General features: G+C 43.4%; 1 protein-coding gene and 1 pseudogene across 2 annotated transcripts in view; one reads left to right on the plus strand and one right to left on the minus strand.

Moving 5' to 3' along the window:
• The window catches only part of NTN1 (netrin 1), a 151915-nt gene that overhangs the window by 70596 nt on the left and 60287 nt on the right, over nt 1-21032 (minus strand). The window lies entirely within an intron of this gene.
• On the plus strand, nt 20514-20630 carry LOC136642598 (5S ribosomal RNA; annotated as a pseudogene).

Genomic DNA, 21032 nt, shown 5'->3' on the forward strand with positions numbered 1-21032 from the left:
GGGTGTTCTGAGCACTGTGGAGGCTGCACTCAAATGCCCTTCTAAAGTCTCTGTGAGGCCTTAGAAGGTTTCTGGTTTTCTGTGAAAACCAGGTGCAAAGTTTTACTTCGGAGGACTGGAGAAGCCCTCCCTGACCCTCCAAAAGCCTTTTAAGGCCTTAAAACGTCATTTCTGGTTTCCACGGAAAACCAGAAGTGACCTTCTAAGGCTTCACAGAAGGGAAGCAACAGAAGGGAAACCTGAGAAGGGTTTCCAAGCGTCAAGAAGGCTGCGTCGGGGAGACCGGAGCACAGCTCCCCTCAGCTCCATAGGGTCCAGGTTCAGCCAGATCCATGGATGAACAGGCTCAACCTGCACGTTTAACCATTGTATAGAAGAGGGAATTTTGGCAGGTGCAGCTTTTTAAACCCTTCCACGTTGAGCTGCACCTGCCAAAATTCTTTCTTCTATACATCCCAGTTTGTATCTGGTAACCCCAATCTTAGCCATAAAGCTCACTGGACGCCCCTGGGTGAGTAACGCATGTCTCAGTCTAGCCCACCTCACAGAATTGTTGTGAGAAAAATGGTGATATGAAAACCATGCCACCCAGAGCTCTTTTGAAGGAGGGAGGAATACCGTACCATAAATAAAAATAGTATTTAAATATATTTGATATATTAAAATAAATAAATAAATAAAATTTATTTATTTTATAATATATAAAATATTATTATTATTAAATAAATAAAATAAAATCAATATATTAAAATCAACAAGTCAGGCACCACTCAGAATATTGTGCAGCTTGCTGAGGACAAACCAGGGGATTTTTGAAGATCCCGTCCCATGTGTGCTGCCACCATGAATTATGTTTTAAAACTCTAGTCTAGCAACTTCAGTTACAGGTCACCTGAGTTTTGTACGAGGCCCAGTATCCCAAATAACCCTTACTCACTGTTGCAAACAGCATGGTTTTGTTTTTTTTATTGTGGGGCAAAAAAAAAAAAAAAGCTAAAGAGCACAAGAAAGAAAATCTTTAAAGGTAAAGTTTAGCTGCATGCCATAATAGAAAGTATTACGGTTTAACCATTTAATGGTCATGTTGCTACAATGGGTTATAAGGAAAAATGTGTGGACAGCATTTTTTCCAATTGCCTAGTAATAAGCAAAGCTCATCAGTGTTTCAGCCAAGGGTACCATCCCTGGGCATTTGTTTTTAAAGTTAAAGTTAGATGACTTGAAATTGGTTTTCTATTTTGCATTACAACACATGCACATATGTGAGTGCACACATGCACCCAGTGCACCTGTAAGCCCTAGCACTGCAAGGTTTCTGGCAATGGGCCTTTTCCATATCCCTAATTTTTGGAAAGAATGGCTTCCACTGACTTCTATGGAAACAAAGTAAAGGGGGTCACTAGTCAATGTTGGGAACTCGAGTCAGTGACTTCGACTTGAGTCATGAAAATGCATGATTTTGGGTGACTCGGCAACTTGTGAATCACGCATGTGGACAACTCTGAAAAAGACTTGAACTGAGGCTCCCCAATTCAGCACTCATCCCCACGCATACTAACTCGAGTCTGCCTGGGTCTGGGGATGCTTGCTCACTGTTTTCACTGCATGAAAAACCTTGTGGGACCAGCATTCCAATGGGGTGAGCACCAGGGAGGTTCCAGCCAGGAGGCAGGAAAGGGTTAATGTTGCAATGAATGGGGGGAGGTGGGACTGGACTCTCTTTTCCTGTCTCTGAGGAAGGAAGGAAGGAAGGAACAGATGTTCATTGGACAAAGGATGAGCATTGATATTTTCATTGGCTGAGGGAGGGCAAGAGGAGCAACTCAAGGGGGTTCTTGTCTACGATTGGCTGGAGAAGCCCATGGAGGGAGAGGAAGCAGGGAAGGAAGTTCATAGAGATCACACTTTTAACCGGATGGATGCTGTGAAGCACTCCATTGTTACTTGTGAGGAGGAAGCCCCACTGAATGACCAGCTGAAGTGGGACTACAAAGGATTGAAATCTGAGGACCATGAAAGGCAGTATATAAATACCTGTATTATTATTATTATTAATATTATTATTATTATCCTGGTAAGACCTGCAGCTGTTGCAGTGACCCTCCTCACTCTTACTGTTTCTGTTCCCGCTCTCTTGCTGTCCCTCCCACCCCTCCCGCCCTGTTTACAGATGGGCATGGACAGCAGGAGAGTGAGTAAAGAGAACTCTGACACACACACACACACACACACACACCCTGGCAGCAGTCCCATTTTCTCCATGGTGGGCTTTTTAAGGGGGGCAGCGACTCAACTTGAGTCCTTCAGAGCAGTGGTTCTCACACATTTAGCGCCAGGACCCACTTTTCAGAATGAGAATCTGTCAGGACCTACCAAAAGTGATGTCATGACTGGAAGTGACATAATCAAGCAGGAAAAGTTTTAACAATCCAGGGCTGCAATCCTACCCACACTTACCAAGGAGTAAGTCCCATTTACTATCATTGCTAAAAGCATATACATAGTAGCCTGTTATAACTACAGTTCTGTAACATTTCCCCAAATGTAGTCACATACCATGGTCACATCAAGTCTAACACACTATAAATAAAATGCTGAAATGAATGGAGACCCACCTGAAATTGGCTCATGACCCACCTAGTGGGTCCCAACCCACACTGCCTTAGAGTCACTAAAGGGTGACTCGGCGACTCAGAAAGTGACCCCATGACTCTTTTTTGAGTCAAGTCGCAGGGGGCAGTGACTCAGCAACTCAACTTGAATCAAGCCACACTGGACTTTCCCATCCCTGCCACTAGTTGGTTGAAATGATTCCAGTGTCACTGGCAAAGGGCACCACCGCAATGGTGTCATCAACTACAGTTCTTTAATTTCTCCTACAGAAGTCCATGGAAGCCATGCACATTTATGGAAGAAAATATATTCAGTCCATTAGGGTGGCAGGAACGTAGCTAGTTTTGCCTTAAAAAGCACTTTCATCTTAACAGCTTTCACACAAGGCTCAGAATCCCATTCAATCAGACAATCTATTCTTAGCACAAAGAAACCTGTTTCTTCCTTCACTTGCCTCTACCACACCAGCACAAGCTATAAAAATGAATTAACCTAATAACTTCTGAGTGAGATTGTTTAAAAAATTATCTCCCACAAAAGTATGCTATGGTATGTATACTGCCTCTGTTTAATGGATATTTTATTCATGAAACCACATCTTAATCATTTCACAGGCTCTGAGCACAATCCTGTGCATGTATGCTCAAAAGTTCCACTGTGTTCAAGTACTTAGGAAAGTACAGTATTTGTCTGGTGAGTACTATGGATCTTCCACAGGGGACTCAACTTGTTTAATACTTTCACACTGAATCTATATGAAACATGCAAGTTGCAGCAGCAGCAGCAGCAGCAGCAGCAAGGTTCCACATTGAGGTCTCAGGTATGACCTTCAAGTGAGAAATGAAAGTGCTCACAACTCCCAAACTGTAGTCATTGCCTGGCCTGTAGTTCATCCTGTGAGTCACTTCTATCCAAAGTGGCTTTGCACGATCTCATGCATAAAGTGTGCCCCTTCCAAAGCCTTATTCAAAGTGAGTTGGAATTTGTTCTTCCCTTATGTTTTTCCACTAATTTTGGATGTCTCATTGATTGTAGACAGGTTAAGAAAGGGCTTCTCCTAACATTTAAAACCTCAACATCACCAAAAAAGCTTGTCAAGAATTTGTCTGGTTTCCTGTTGCTCAGTTATGTACAATGTAAATGCAACCACTTTGGAAGTGGAGCAATTAAGAGTATAGTCATTACTCCTGAGTACTTGAGACATGTACCATGGGAGAAGAGTTACCCTCTTCAGGTTGGAAGATTCTGTTACACATGGGTCATGGAACAGTTGAAACATCATGAATAACTAAGCCAATACTCCGATACCAAACTCTACACAGTGAACCCTTGACTTAATGGACTAATGGGGGGAATGGTTCATTAATGAAGCTGGGTTAATGAAGGACGGATTATTTCCACCTTGTGCTTCAGTGTTCTAGTTGATGTGTTTGTTTCTGATGAGTAAGACAGGCTGTAATCCTAAATCTTACTGAACAAGATGGGCTTACTTTGAGTAAAATAAGTAACAACTGCTCAAACACCTCCAGTTATAGGCAAGCAAGTGTTCAAAACCACATTAGTAACTATAAATATCTGAGCAGGAGATATAGTTATTCCAGGTTAATTAGTATGAAATGCAGAGATGTGAACTTGTCTTTGTGGCACAATTCTCAGGCCTCTTGAAATGCATTGATTTCATTCCAAGCATATGGCAGCTCCCTGGAGAGGGAACCAAAAATAAAGGGTGACTTCCCCTGACTTTTATCATTGTACCATTCTAGATAAATCCTGAAGCCTCTTTGGGAAAAAGTCCCTTTTGTCAGTTCAAAGATGGCCACTAACATACCAGAACTGACTTTTTCACACAGCCGGCTTGGCAAAACCATAACTTTCCCTCTGCCTGGTCTCCTGCCTCGTGCAAGAGAAACGGAACACAGTGTGAGCTCTTTGGGAGCACTTACAGGGTCCTTCTCCTTATGCCAATGAATTACAATCCTTGGTTCAGCTGCTTGATGTGCCAGACATGCTAACAGAGACTTGACAGATTGCAGTTCTTGGGCAGCATTGGTTTTTCCTCAGAGGCAGAGCTGGCTCCAGAGAACAGTTGGCAGGTCAAGCTGCCTGCCCAACCGAGCAAAACCAAGTGTTTGTGCTGCCGTTGTGCAGCTTGGCCAAAGATGCTTGATCTTCAGTTTCCAAGGTGGAGCTTGGGAGTGAGGGGTGGGAGATTATTTGTTTGCCTAGGATAAAGATGATTCAGTGGCTGATTCTCCTGCTGTGCAAGTGCGTGCATGGGGCGGGGGTCTCGGAGCCAGAGAGAATATTGAACAATAAGAACCATTATGTGGGTTTCATGCTTCTCCACAGACATCTAATGTGGCTGATTATCAGAGAAAAAGGGCCAGCCATTCACTGCGCTGTGGTAACTCCTCTATGCTTAACTTCTGTGTTGTTCCACACGCCCATTCTCACACATTCCACTCCTCCCCACCCCATGCAAGAGATCCTGGATGCTACACCACGAATGGAGTTTTTGCAGTAACAAGATTAAAATTATTTGAGTTACCTTGGGTCACTATAAACTGCTGGTGGACAAGATGAAAGAGGAACCATTAGTACATAAGAACATAAGAAGACCCCACTGGATCAGGCCGAAGGCCCATTTAGTCCAGTTTCCTGTATCTCACAGTGGCCCACCAAGTGCTTCAGAGAGCACACAAGACAACAAGACACAACCTGTATCCTGGTGCCCTCCCCTGCATCTGGCATTCTGAGGTAACTTATTTCTAACATCAGGATGTTACACATACCTATCATGACTTGTAATTCGTGGTGAACTTTTCCTCCAGAAATTTGTCTAATCCCCTCCTAAAGGAACCTAGGCGAGATGCCATCACCACTTCCTGTGGCAAGGAGTTCCACAGACTAATCACACTCTGGGTATAGAAATATTTCCTTTTGTCTGTCCTAACTCTCCCAACACTATTTTAGTGGATGTCCCCTGGTTCTGGTGTTTTGTGAGAGGAAAAAGAGCATCTCTATCCACTCTATCCATCCCCTGCATAATTTTGTATGTCTCAATCATGTCCCCCCTCAGGCACTTCTTTTCTAGACTGAAGAACCCCAAATGCTATAGCCTTTCCTCGTAAAGGAGGTGCTCCAGCCCAGTAATCATTTTGGTCACTCTCTTCTGCATCTTTTCCAGTAATGAAAATGGAAGTAATGGGCTCCAGAACCTGGACCTCCAACATGGACCGCAATGAAATCGGAAAGTAAAACCTAAAATTTCTCATTCAAAAGCAGAAACCTTAGAAATAATGAAACTTATTATTTGGAATTTGGAAAGTAAAATTTAAAATTTCTCATTCAAAAGCAAAAACCTTAGAAATAATGAAACTCATATTTTGTGGATCTCTTCAATTAACCTTTTGAAATGCTTGTTTGATGTGCGTTAATGAGATTTTAAAACCAGTTTAGTAATTAAAAAATGGTGAGTTCTGTTGCCACTCACTTATTTCAATCTTGAAATAAGATTGGCTGACTGTTGTCATAATGCAGGGTATGTTATTAAACTGAGTGGGATAAAGCTTGTTATTTAAGCTAATCATGGTAATATTTCAGCTAATATTTAAGCTAATCATGATAATCAAACCAACAGAAGACAAATAGTTAGCCAAAATTATGAATCAACCAAAAATCCACAAAATAGAAAGGAGTTATTAGAAGTCCTTGCTTGCTATCGATCAAGAGAGGGGGGAAGCACCACAAACAGACCATACACGTGTTATACTGATTAGGAGGCAATTTGCAGGGTCATATTGGCATTGTGTTATGTGGCTTAGACAAGACATGCAAAAACTGGGCTTGGAGGCACTGAAAGATAAATTGTTCCTCCCTTAGCAAGTGCTTTGCACCTTTTTAGGCAAACTCAGTTTGAGAGCCACAGGTCTGATCCACTGTAAACAGACCAACCACAACTGTATTACAGCAACAGAAATTGTACAATCTCTACAGTGTGTTTATAGACTTAAGAATTATACAACTGGAATGGCTGGGATGATCAGCTAGCCTAGCTACTGAGGCAAGACACTTTCTATGAAAGAAACATAGCAGCCTAGCCCAAATCATGCAGAGCCCCTTCCCAGGTCACAAAGATGCAGGGGAAGGAGGCTCCTTCATAATCCGAGAAATAGGATTTAATGATCGTTCCCCTAGTCAGAACTTTGAATTCTATATGATGTTTGGAGCATATGGATCTGACAGTAGGTGATATCCACAAATCTCATGACCATCATTCAGGCAAAAGAGTTTGCTTTCCTATAATTTGTGAAGAACATGCACATTATAGAGTGCCACAAGCATACAGCACAAAAGTCCAATATTCACTATAGTGGAGCCTGTACGTTTAAAATAAGTTTTGTGAAGCACAGTCAATGCCTCAAATAAACATGCTGCATCCCTGGGAGGTTTGCCACTGCACTTCCAAAATCTGAGGCATGGCAGGTGTATTGTGTTTTCAATGAAGTGGATATTTTATCTTCATGGTGGGGAGAGGGTGTTCCTGGGTGAGGGATGGTAACTGAGGCTGCTGTTGCACCCTATTCCCCCCCCCACTTCTGAAATCCCTACACGGGCTGCTTGCATCGTCTCCACTGACTGATTTTACTGGTGCAGATCCAAGTAGACCCATAGGATCTGCAAGGGGCCAACACGGGGTTATGGAACCAATGTTCCCTTACCCAAAGGATACGTCTGGTTGGTTCATTGGCCCTGTGGGATACAGTGGCAACTGTTTCAGCACCACTGTACCGTGGGGTGGTGACCAGCAATGGATTGGGCTGTCAATTAAAATTTGCCGTTTCTGCTTAACATTCAAGCTTTCAAGTTGAATCATTTCACAGCCCTATTAAAGAAAGGCCATAATCTTGTTACCAGGCAATTATACTACAGGTGGGGCTTCGATATCCATGAGGGATCAATTCTCAGACCTCCCCCGCAGATACCAAAAACTGGATAAGCAAATGACTAGCACTGAGCCAGAACTTCGACTAGAAAATCCGTGAATAAACAGGCTCCTCCTGTATGTCTAAAGTGCAAAGGCTGCACCACTTTTTTTAAAATGCATATTATTAAGAGATCCAATTTTTGATGCTCACACATCTGTATTTTCTTAAGAGATGAAATGCCTGAGCTCTTTCCAACAATAAGCGTGCCTAGTTTTGCCAGTGTCTGTACCTTTCTTGAGCAGGTCATTTTTCCTCTCATCAGATGCAGTAAGAATAGAGTTATCAGTCAGAATGATTTGCTTTAGCTTAGTAACAGTCTGTGCTAGGAATTTATGAGTAATACTAATGCTAATATGACTATGAAAACTACAACTATGAAGATGTGTATATACTGTATAGCTTTTCAGTGTCCAAAATACTATGCATAGATTATCCTTACAATTTCCCTCTAAGGTAAGTCAGTAACATTATCCCCAGAGGCAGAGAGACAGTGGTTTGCTAGAGGCAATCAAGAGTTTGTGACTGGAGGATGAGCTATCAAGGTAGGCACTTCTCTGGGTTAAGGTATTGTAAATCCATCTGTAAGTGTTCATTTTTGGAGAGTGCATTCAGGAGCCAAATACCCCTCAAATTATTTATGGCCAGGAATATTATGTGCCTGCCCCCTTTATACAAAATAGAAGAACCTTGTTCACATCTGCAAGGAAATTCAAAATGCTGAAAGCCAATACAGCATGAAGAGCATAATAACTACATGAGCTTGGCACATAAATGGCAGGATAGGGAAAAGCACCAACCTGCACTGTAGGCAGGCTTGGTGGGCTGTGAGTGCAACCATAGATGAGAGAATGTAGCAAAGGGTGATGTCAGTTTTAAGACGGGGCTCAGTATATCCTTCAGTCTGGCACCAAACATATCCAAACAAGCAAAGATCAATCAGCTAATGACCCACAAGACACAGAAAGTCAATATGGATGGGTGCAAAGAAGAAAGCGGGTATAGCCGGAGTCGAGTCTGGAATACCGGGTGTGAAATGCAGCAGACTTCCCTTCCCTTCCTTTCCTTTGTTTGCTATCTTCAAAAAGGTATCAGCCTTGGATCCAGCTTGACAGGCTGAGGCTTTGCTTTCAAAACATTAAACAGGTGTGAAGAGCTTGCTTGGCCCCTGCTTGCTTAGATATGCTAGTGCCCCTTGAGGATTGTTGACAGAGCACTCCTTTGTGAACAGGGGCTGGCTGACCCTTCAGCAAACACAGCCAGCTAATGCCCAGGAGGCTTTATCAGGAGAGATCTGAGGGAAAAGGAGACCCAGTGGTTTGTTTGACTGACATCCTGGTCAGAGTTATCACCAACTTGCACAGGACATGAAAAGCTTTGCAAGGAGGTGTCAGGGCAAGTCCTGGGTCAGGGCAAACACCTTGCAGCTGTTTGGATGTTTCACTCTAACAAGATCACCCAGCCAACAATAGGCAGTGTGTTTAGTAGCACTGAGGTTGTCACCATGCCTGGGCTAAACCAGATTGGCCACTGGGGTTTTCTTTTGACTGTCTTCATACCATAAAGCACAAGGCTAGACCATATTTCTCTTTCTGGGGAAAAGTGGCAGGCCCAGGATACATATCAGAATCATGTCACACAGTACAAAAAATGCAGCTCATTGAAAGGTGTACTTATTGACATGATAACTGATTTGTGGGACTGTTTAGTCTCAGATTTGAATGGGGGAAATCTTCAGTTCTTCCAAAACCTTGATGTAGGCTTAGGTGGATCAACCGTTTGACTCATGATCTAGAAAGCTCATTAATGATTCTGAACATAAGTAAGAAATGTTGACCTCTAACTTCTGAATCTGAAAATTCAGGATCAGGTTTGAGATGCTGGTTGACTCAGGATGAGGCAGCCTCACATATTCATATGATCACAGATACAGTAAGATTTTAAGAACCCAGACATCATGCATTCATAGTTTGCTTCTTTCAGGTTGCTTCCTTCATTCTGTCCATTTAGAATTTTTGGGTGATACTGTTTCAAAAATTTTTCCAGAAAGGGAGAAAAGAAGAAAAAAGGAGTAAGAACAAGCTGGGAATCAAAACTTCACATCTGGAGACACCACTGTCTGTGGAAGGCACAGCATGGTATGGATGTGCCATTCTTTATCGTTTTGTTCTTGCCTCTTGAACTCCTCTGCTGTTACATGCCACAATTGCTTTATTAATGGTCCAATTCTCATGAGATGCTGGTGTTCCACAAGGTACACCTTCATGACAGTCTCTCCATCTGTCTACAGAGTGCTGCTGTCGGTGCAAACGCTGGAAGGCCATGTGCTACTAATGGTGCCATGCAAATCAGCCACCAGCAGGTTTCAGAAAGCAGTGAAGCCAAAAAGGGTGGGGGGCCTATTGCTGTATCAGTGCCCGCCCTATCCAGACCCCCATCGCAGATAAGGCCACCCACAACAGACTCCTCAAATCTATGCCAGTAAAAGAGGTCTGGCAGGAGGTCTGGCTCAGTCGGTAGAGCTGCCGCCTTGTATGCCTGAAGATCTGAGGCTACCAGTTCGAAATGACCAGAAGTACCTGAGAACTGACAACACGTTGATATACTGATGTGCTGACCCTCGGTGGCAGAGAGGAGTTGCTGTCAAGGGGAGCATGGGAGGAGAAGGGCCAGAGAGAGGCCAGACCGGGAAGAAATCCAGCTGGAACGAGGAGTTCTATGAAAGATGAGAACTATTCAATTGTAAAAATCCCTACGGGGGTTTGGAACAGCCTGCCTATGTAAATCGCCTTGGATTAAAGTCTGAGCAGAAATCTGACGACCAAAGAAAGGCGGTATATAAATACCTGTATAAAATAAATATAAATAAAGAGCTAGTGCAGTTCTGAGGAGTCCTGCAAGGCAACAGGCAGCACCAAGACAGGTAAGTAAAGTTTTTCTATACTTACCTATCCCAGCCACTCTGGTACCCTGCCAGTGTGCAGGATACAGCAGCTGCTGTACCAGTGGCCCTGCATCCTGCACGTTGACCTGAGATAGGATTGGGCCATTAGACTACCCACACTGTGTCTGTTAATATGTTAATTAGGAAAACAAACAGTATGATCGAATCACGCAAGCTATAATGATGTACAGCACTGATGTACAATTTCGACTCAGTAAAAACAGTAAATGATCACAAACTTGAGGCTGCAATGGGAGGCACAGATCCCACTCAAAAAAAGATGGTCAAATACACAGACAATGAGACATGGGAGAGTTTCACAAACTAACTGCTGATTGAATGTGACATATTCGGATAAGTGTGGGGGTCATTTCAGGCATCATACAGAAGTCAATCTGAGTTGGTCAACAAGTATACACTCAATAAGGAACTATACCTGTTCCTGGCTCCCCGATGACTGTCATATTCACAAGGTTACAGTTTTAAAACATTGTAGATGTGCACCTAAAATGAAATTTCTAAAATGGTCCTCAGAAAGTAATTTTTTTCATTACCAGAGGTTATATGAAGAGACTACCCACATAAGTATGGTAGCAAAGAGTAGGAGGAGCTGACAATGCTACTGAGCTATCACTTCCATAACACCAGAACTGCCAGATATATACAGTAGGGACAAGTTCTTCCCAGAATCTGTACAAACACAGTTCACTGTGTCTTTTAAGCAGAAAAAAAGTATCTGATGAGGAAAACATTCAGGAAATATTCCCTTAAATAGATGGCTGCTTTAATTTGTTGAGTAATTAGTATAAATTGTTTCTAATTATTTTAAGCCATTTTGCATGGTCTTGGTAGTAGGAAGGCAAAGTATAAATGTTTTAAATAAACTATCTATGCTCAGTTGTTTTCCAAACAAGAGATTGCCCACTTAGTTTAAAATTTGAGGTCAAACTTTGAAATGTCAATAGATTTTGAAATGTCCTAAAATTCCATATCATTTCTAGAATTTACTCCTAACATCAAGATGACTAGTGATCTTGGTGTTTTGTTATTTTTGTTGCTAAAGTTTTAAAAATTCCTTTCTTTATCTATGGATAGAGGTGTGAGATAGGATTACTACCTACTTACCGTGGGCTTACTTCTGAGTAAGGTAAATAACACTGTTTTCAAATACCTCTATCTTACTCCCAGGTAAGTGTGGACAGGATTGCAGCCTTAGAATCCTTCCGCAGTTCAATATACATCTGTGTTTATTCCTCTTGGCATTAAACATGCAGTAGCTCAAGGCAGGATAATGCTTAAAGTCTTGCACCCTCAAGGAATCTAGGTGCCCTTATCAGAATTGTGAACTGTGCAAAGGTATTATAATTAGCTGGAATCAAACATACCATCATGCGTTTCTAAAATCTTGGATTCACTGTCAAGAACATACAAGTGGCAGGAGTGGAAGTAAAGAAGTAAAAAAGCAGGCAGTGTAAAGAACAGATCTAGGGCCCTGTAATGGTGCTGACAAACTGGGTTGGGGGAGAGAAGAGGGGTTACCATGCACTGGAGGGAGATCCTCTTGCTGGATGATGTCATGGCCATTGGATTCCCAGGAGCGTGCCACCAAGATTTATATCAGAGTCATTTAATTGGTTTATTGCAGGCAATTAGCCCCATCACTTAGGCTTCCCCTCAGGGCAGCTTAAGCAATGCAGAAGGATGTGGAGTGTGCTTAGACAAGGCATTGTTTTTTTCCAAGCAGACCCTGGAATCAGGAGAATTTGAAGCTTCCTCCAACACAGAAAAAGGCTAGAAATGGTGGATACCTTGACAGTATCTATTAAAGGTTGTAACTAATGAAAATAATGTAGCGACAATATCTACTCTACACCGGGCATGTTTAAATGCACAAGCACTTTATATGTTACAACACTGCAAGGGAAGTCACCAGCATTAGGCAGTCTAGAAATCTCCAATAATTTATCCATGGAAAATCAATTCTGGCAATTTTCATCTTTCAGTAATGGTTTCTTATGAAAAGCAATAGGTTCCTAATCTCCACCTCCTGCATACATGTTGGCATCCTTCAGTCTCAGAAGACTATGGTATCGCGCTCTGAATGGTGGTTCTGGAACAGAGTGCGCAAAGCCTGGGTAAAGTAGATATGGAGGATAGACCGTTTCCCATGCAGCAAATCCCTCTCTCCACGTCGCTGAAATGGTCCAGTGGAAAGGCAGAGGCCAATATGGTTGGTTCCAGCGGCATCGCAGGAGTTGCCAGAACGTGACTGTGTTCAGCCATGAACTGCCTCAGGGACTCCGGCTCCGGATTTTGCCTCGAGGTTGACTCCTGAAGCCTTTTCCATAACTGGACGTAGCCACAAGGCAGTGGAGGTTTGGGATCAGAGTTTTCCTTCTCTCAGATGAGCTGCCTTCCCAGGCAAGGAGTCCCATCTACCCGGTGGCTGTTTAGTCGCCTTTTAGGACAAATACAGTCAAACTGAGGGCCTATTCTTATCCCCAGCCCCCAGGGGAATGAATGAATCCCCACCTCCTGCAATGAATTTCTTATTCCACAGTTCTCTTTGCTAAAGTATCCTGAGACAGGAGTAAGATGAGAAAATCTCTGCCGTAAATATAGAGAAATAGGTTTCATCAATCTTCCTCATCCCTTTCAAAGACTCTGCCAGGTGTACAGAATCTCACGATTTCAACATATATTTTTTCATTAAAAGTTGCCACTTTTAACTTGCTATTGTTTAGGCGGGAAAGGCTTACAACTACCGTTAGGGAATCCAGAAGGGTAGCCAACTGGGCACATCTGATGTTAAGACTTCACCATTAAGACTTCCTGACGTCATTCCCACTTCTTTCACATAGATGGGTTGTCCTCTAGTGTCTCCTAAAAGCCACCACTCCACTCTCGCTTTCACTTGCACAAAAACCAAAAAGGAACAGTAAAAAAAAATAATAATAATAGAAACCATATTGGTCACCAAAAACAAGACAAGGTGTGTAAATTGACAAAATAAATATTTAACTGAAGAATGTATTTTTTTCTAGTCAAAATTAAATAATTCAAAATCATCTACTTATTGTTCCTCCTCTATAGACAGCCCTTGGGAGCCTACAGTGAATGCCAGTATACCTCTGAACACCAGTTGTAAGTCAATGCAGAAGGCGAGCAGGGGCAGAAATAAAAGGTGCTAATGGTATGTAATCACATTTCCACCTCTTCAAAGGTCCAGGGAAGGAGGCATTGGGACCAGCATGATTCGCTCCCCTCTCCTTTCTTTAAAATCATTTGTTTTTGCTCTTCTCTGTGCAATATACGCATACACTTTTCAGCAACAGTGATTCTCATCATGAAGTTCAGCCAAGTGAAGACTGGACAGAAGAACTGTGCAGATCAAAGTACTGCCAGGGAAATCATGGGAGAGAATCTGTCTCCCTCACTCCTATATTTCTCTGGTGGGCCGTATGCCTTGGAACGGTGCCACAAGCAGTCAGACAGAATCTCCCTGACCCAGAAAGCATGAGACCACCTACACTGCTACTCCCTTCAAGCATGAACCATGCAAGCAAAGATACATTCTGTACTGCACAGTGCTACCAATATTCTGTATAGCAGCAGATAGATGGGACCCCTCCACTTACAAGAAGTTCTGTTTTGGCACTTAGAGCAGCCCACAGTCCAGACATCACCCATTTTCCATTACAGGCATTATTGGGGTACTACACCTTTAAGCATTACCACTCCAGTTTGCCTCTTCAGTACTGTTTACATCTAGGTGTTGCAAGTCATTATGATCTGAGTTCTGAAGCAGAGTCCAACCTCCTTTTCTAGACAAAATGTTTTGTGTGTCACTCCACTCTCATGCTCTAACTTAGAGTATTTAAAGCTTCACTTCCTGTGCAGATTTTATTTATTTGTTTTATTATTGCTTAGGATAGGGGTGCTCAATACGTCTACTGGTCGATCTCGAGGCAAAATGAGTCCATCGCAGGCTTCTCTCCCGTCCACGCATTCCTGGGAGTGAGCCCCTTTGACTCTATTGGGGCTGACTTGTGAGTAGACCTGGAGAGGAGCCACTGGCAGGCTTCTCTCCCGTCCACGCATCCCTGGGAGTGAGCCCCTGGCAGGCTTGTGAGCCCAGGGAGTGAGTCCAGGGAGCCTAGGGAGTGAGCCCCTGGCAGGCTCCTCTCTGGGAGAGGAGCCTCTGGCAGGCTTCTCTCCTGTCCATGCATCCCTGGGAGTGAGCCCCTGGCAGGCTTGTGAGCCCAGGGAGTGAGCCCAGGGAGGAACCCCTGGCAGGCTCCTCTCTGGGAGAGGAGCCTCTGGCAGGCTTCTCTCCTGTCCACACATCCCTGGGAGTGAGCCCCGTTGACTCTACTGGGGCTGACTTACCTTTCCCCTGTTTTTGCACTGGTATGTATGGAGATCTGTCCCCCCCCCCATTTCCATCTGTTGGTTCTGTGTGCAAGGGGTTTTGCACTGGTCTTGCTGTGATGTCTATATAGCGATCTTCCCTCCCCCACACCTTTCCCCTGTTTTTGCACTGGTCTGTACAGAGATCTGCTCTCCCCCCCCCACTTGTACTGGAATCGAGGAAGATCTGGTGAGGAGGTAGATGTGGTGTCAGCAATGGCCCCTTTAAGGGTAAGGCCTGGGCATCCAGCAGAGTGTGCTGCACAGCTGCAGCCACTTGAAGGCAATAGGGCCCTCAGGGATATAAGAGCACCTGAGGCAGGAAGGGCTCCACTTTTTTACGTGAGTCAGCCTTTTCCTACATGAAGATCATTAAGTCCAAGTACCAGTCCACCATGACTGATGAACATTTGGAAGTGTGCTTGAGGCTGGCTGTCCGGACTATGCATCCTTGGCTGATTCACTTCAGTGCAAGTTATCAAAGTAAACTCAAGTAATTACAAAAAATGTTTATAGTTAATTATGTTGTGTTGTACAATATTGGCTCATGCGGTTATGCAAGGTACACCAACATACATTGTATACATAAATGTTATATGTTATAATGGCGCAAACATTGTAAAAAAACTCTGGTAGATCTCCGGGCCTTGCTGGGTTTCAAAGTAGCTCTCGAGCCAAAAAAGTGTGAGCACCCCTGGCTTAGGAGATGCACTGAGAAATTGTTCCCTGAACAGTGGGAGAGAGAAAGGCATTTTCCTGCCATGTGGATGCTTCTAACATCAATTGTCTGTAAAAGGCTTTCTGATCTCAAAACAACTCAGGGTTCTGTGCATTCCTTCCTGACCACAAACTCAGAGTTACATGACACTAGCAGGAGAGATGTTTCAACAACAACAACAAACTAACCAAGGGGTTAGATCCTAAGAGAAAAGAATAGCCAAGCATCTGCATTTGACCTGAACAGGTTGGTGTAAGCAGAAAATGTGCTGGGATCAACCTTGATGTCCTGTTTTTGTTAACGTGTCTGTTATGACAGAGCTCTTTTAGAGGCCATTTCCTTAATCTTCGGCATTTCTCTCCCTACTGTTCCATGTGTGTACAGCGCTGTAGTCTTGCAGAGAGACAACCATATTTGTCCTTACAACACTTTAGCAGAAAATTATTTGAAGATCTTTTGTTAATAAGTGGTCCTGGGACATGCAAGGGGCCCTAGAGCAGGATGCAAAGAGAAAATCTGCTCATTTTGAAAGCCCTGGGGCTTTGGTATTTAGCAGTGTCAAACATGACCTAGGTAGGGTTGTGAATATACCACACAAGTTCTACGCATGTACACAACAACACATGTGCAGATCTAAAATTAGTTCTATTTTCTAATTAGACAATAAAGGAAACATAATATGCATTTGCCCCAGCACGTTGCCTATGCATGTTCCCACCTGCTGAACATTAGAACATAGGGAAAACCAGAAAAGGTTAATTACAAATTACAGAACCTAAATGTTTAAAAATGTTGTATTTTTTTTAGTGTTACTGTGTAAAGTATGGCTGCTTTTTGGTCAAGATGCATAGCCATATACAGAATAAGCATAAGCGTAGATGCACACCTATAGTAGTGAAATTTTTGCCAAGTAATCAAGCTCCAATTATCACTTTGCCTTATCTCTGGGTCAATCAGAGGGCAGAGCCTTTCAACTCTGAACAGTTTGGTTTCTCAAGCTGCAGACAGGCGCCAAGTTTCTCAAGCAGCAGGCAGGTACTAGGCAGGCAGGGCAGAGATCCTTTCTACGGCAACTGGGAAATTCCAGCCAAAGTTAACCTTTTAGTCTCCTTCCTTCTGCTGCAGCCTGGTTCTGCTTGGCAAATGCTTGCAAAGCAGGTCTGTTTTTGGAAACACCAGGATGGAACCCTCCTTCCCAGGCTACAATTCAGTGCACCATTACTTCAGAATAACACCCATGGAAAGCAGTGGGTCTACTTCTGAGTGAAAAGGGTTGCAAATACATGCAGCTGCCTCTCTCTGCTGTGAATTGAATTACACATCCCAGTTACGGGTTGTATGTTGTATGTAGAGCTTCTGGCTTAACACACCAGGCACCTTAAAGGATTCATGGTTCAACCTTTTTCACTGGCATATCCCTTGGCAGCCCATTTCCATAAATTGTACCCTTCATATTAGCAAAATGTTTGTAATTAGTAAGACAAGCCCTCCTCCATATGAAAGCCCAGACTTCATGTATTCATCACATATTTTCTCTTTTCATCTGTTTGAAGAACAGAAGACTCTGTCTTTGCACTGTTTTGCACCAGAAGTGTGCTGAGAAATTCTGGCTGATTGATCACTTTCCATATTATGTTTCAGCTTTTTTACTGTGCTGGTTTTCAATCACTGGTTCATAGATGAATTGATGACCAGAAACTAGCTATTGGTGGGGCTTTCACAGCCTACTAGCTACCTTCCTTCCTGCCTTGCTGGCCCTGCAAAGCATTCTGGAGCACGACCTGCCTTTTTCTGCCATTATTCCATTCTTTTTCAAGTACCCCTAAAGGTCCTGTTGAGTGTCCCTGGGAGTACGTGGGCAGGAGGTCTGGTTTAGAGGGTAGAGCCTCCATCTGCCTGAAGATAACATCCACAAGATCGCCAGTTCGAGGCCACCTGCACTGTGCGACCTTGAAGCAGCTGACAAGCTAAAGCCGAGCCATTCCATCTGCTCTGAGCGTGGGAGGATGGAGGCCAGAATGTGAAGCCAGATCGGAGTGAAACACCTTGAATGTAGTGGTTCTTGAAAGAAAGAACCTTCTTTCAAATTGTAAAAATCCCTATTTAATAAGGGATTTAAATAAAAGCCTGCCTATGTAAACCGCCTTGAATAAAGTCTTGAATAAAGACCAAGAAAGGCGGTATATAAATACCTATTATTATTTGTTATTATTATTACGTGAACACCAGGTTGGGAACCACTGGTATGTTGTTTACAGTGCACTTACTCTGATAGTGTTTACAAAAAGGTGGTGAAGACCAGAATTTAAAAAAGAATAAAAATGTATCTTTTACTGTGTTTTTAATAAATTAGAGACTACAGTTCTTAGGTAACAATTAGTGGTAGGTTATTTTTCAGGATCTGGCCTCAGGTAAAATCTATAGTCAGACACCCCTAAGTTTAACCCCCTTAAACTACCCTTATCCGAGGGTCATAGAAAATTCCATGATTGTTGGCTCAAAACCTGCCCTCGATTTATCTGTGGGGTCGACTTATGGGTGGGTGCCTGTGGTGTCTCTGCAGTGCTTTGCAACATGGCAGACCTTTCAGAAACACCATTGCCATAAATTCCATATGCCATAAGGATACCGTATAGCCAAAAACTACTGTAATTTTATGCAATTTATAGTGCAATCCCAATTTGAAGTTGAGCCAGTGCACCAGTCCCCCTACTGGCTTCAAGTATTATAAATGTGCCATATGCACATTTACACGTACTCGGGAGCCAACTGGGCTGGCACAGAGGGCTGTGCAGGCTTGGCAGCGCCGGATCTGACCCCTGCACTGGACAACACCCTTAAGTCTGCGCTGGGTGGCACAGGGGCTGGGCGAGAGTGGCAGGAGGGTGGAACAGAAGTGGGGAGGGGACTTTTTGGGCAGGAGAAAAGTATAACAGGGGCAGATTGGGCCCAGGATGGGGCAGGATCAGTGGTGGCAGCGCATGCCATATCTGAACCCATCCCCCCTGTAGGGATGCCTGACCCCTGACAGGCAGCCCTACATGGGCTTCCCAAATTTGCACCAGCTTTATAACTAGTGCTGATCTGAGAAACCCCATAGGGATGGCTGCGGCTTTACTCGGGGTAAGGGGGAACTATATCCGTTTACTATATCCAAGGAGACCCCCAGCCTGCTCCTAAGCTGCACTGGATGCAGCACAGGTTGTGTGGCCTGGCTGTGCCAGTGCAGCTTAGGACTGGGCTGCCCAAGAGAGAACCATTATCCGTCTTCTACGGAAGGTCACCTATAACTCCATGATCCAATAATAATTTGTTTTTTAAAACTTGCATTTCCCTTTTCCCATCACATTCAGGCTTGACAACCTCAGAGGTCCATAAGCAGGTACTAAGTGACGCCTATAAAACTAGATTTCAGTTTTTTAGAAGAAAAGGTCTTGGGTAGCTCTGAACATCATCAAATCTCCTGTTTTCTGCTCTAATGATATCCCTCTGGATTTATCCTGTTAACTGTCTTTACCACAGTCTGTGCACAAATGTGTTTGAGCTGTATTTACAAATAGCAAGGCCCTTGGGAAACAGTGTGTACTTCCATCTCTTCTCTCTCTGTTAACACTTAGTAAATTATATTTATTTTGTCCCTCCTGTTTAAGGTTATTGCAAGTGCTGCGGTGAATTCCATGCCAGAATTCCAAATTGTGGCAGTAAGGAGTGAACCACAAAAACACTAATGAGATTCAAGAGAGACAACACAGGATACTGGCACACAGAAGGGACTGTTGTGTAAAGCCAAGGTGCTGGGGACTCTGTCTTCCCTGAGGGTCCTGCAGCATTCACCAGCAGAAAACTATTTGATATGGTCCATAATATTTTCCCAACCACTCATTAATTCTCCTAGAAGCCTAGCCAAGCCTTGGCTACAACTAGGCAATGCCTCGTGGGGTTATAAAGATGGTGCAGGGGAGGGCAGGATCTGGTAATCATAGAGATGAAAGAAGCCTGCTTGCAGGCTCACATCTGCTTGGTGGAGATGTACTTGATTAGATCACTTGTAAATTGATATTAATAGTTTAGAAACTGCTACCATAAATCCACATGTTGAGGCACTTCTAGACAGACAATATGAAGAAACTGAGAAAATTGTATGTAACCACAAAGCAATAAAAACAAAAACTGAGTAGGTTCCTTCCAAGAGAACATATCATTCAGTCTGTTTCACTCCAAAGCATTACGGGTCCCAGAAAAACATTATGGAAGACCAAAAGAAATGAATACAGAAAAGCCTATATCTGAAAACCCTGACAGAAAGTCAGGCTTGCAGTTCAAGCCTCCAGCTGCAACATACTCCAAGTTTATATAACAGCAACAAAAAGCACACTCTCTTCATACCATAAGCCTACAGCAACAATTTTACTTGAACCATTGAACCAACCTATTCCACAGACACAGGTCCATGTTCCACAGCCCCCACACATATTTTCTTTATGACTTAATCACGCCACTCCTTTGCTATGCTAAACACATCATGACTCTTTACTATCCACTCCAGTGCAATCAGTGATTGTTCTTGATTAGATAATTTGAGAATTATGGCGAGTTCCAAACCAGCACTTATTTATACTTAAGAGTCAGTAAAGACAATGGAATGAGTGCATTTGCTGTTGGTTGGTGGATTGCAGCTATACAGTGGTGTGACAGAACAGTTGTAAGCATGGTGGGGAATGGACAGGGGCTTTAAGGTATTTTTGCAAATTAAGGAACCTCATCTGTGAGCTCTGATTTGCAGTATCAGGGTCCTTAGCAGTGTCAGCATCAGCTGCAAGAGGTTGGTGAAATGGAAGAGCATGGCTGAACCTGTTACCCTGCACATGCCTGATCTCATCTGATCTTGGAAGCTAAGCAGGGTCAAGCCTGGTTAGTACTTGGATGGGAGACCGCTTGGGAATACCGGGTGCTGTAGGCTTATACCATAGTCTTTCGAGACTGAAGGTTGCCAACCATGGCTGAACCTCAAGTTAGGGACAGGATTTATGCATCTGCTCTGTTTATATGTTAGCTACGTCCAAGGGAAGATTGATGGTGATCTTGGGAGAGGACTATGAAGGCAGCAAGGTTTAAGAAAGTCACCTAAGTCAACAGAGGGACAGTAGGCAGGACAGCAGCCATCAGATGAGCACTGACTTTGGGATTTGATCTTGCCAATTCCCTTTCCCCAGTGGACTAAGTCATTCCCCAATAAGTCAGCAAATTGTTTTTGCCTGTCAGAGAAGTTAGGACAGATTTAAGGGAAATTATATTGTGCAGCCAACACGTTCCCTGCTACCATTAACCTGCAGAACAACTCCAAGACTTCACTTGAGAAAGC

The sequence above is a fragment of the Tiliqua scincoides genome, chromosome 2, assembly GCF_035046505.1.
Source record: "Tiliqua scincoides isolate rTilSci1 chromosome 2, rTilSci1.hap2, whole genome shotgun sequence".
Classification (NCBI taxonomy): domain Eukaryota; kingdom Metazoa; phylum Chordata; class Lepidosauria; order Squamata; family Scincidae; genus Tiliqua; species Tiliqua scincoides.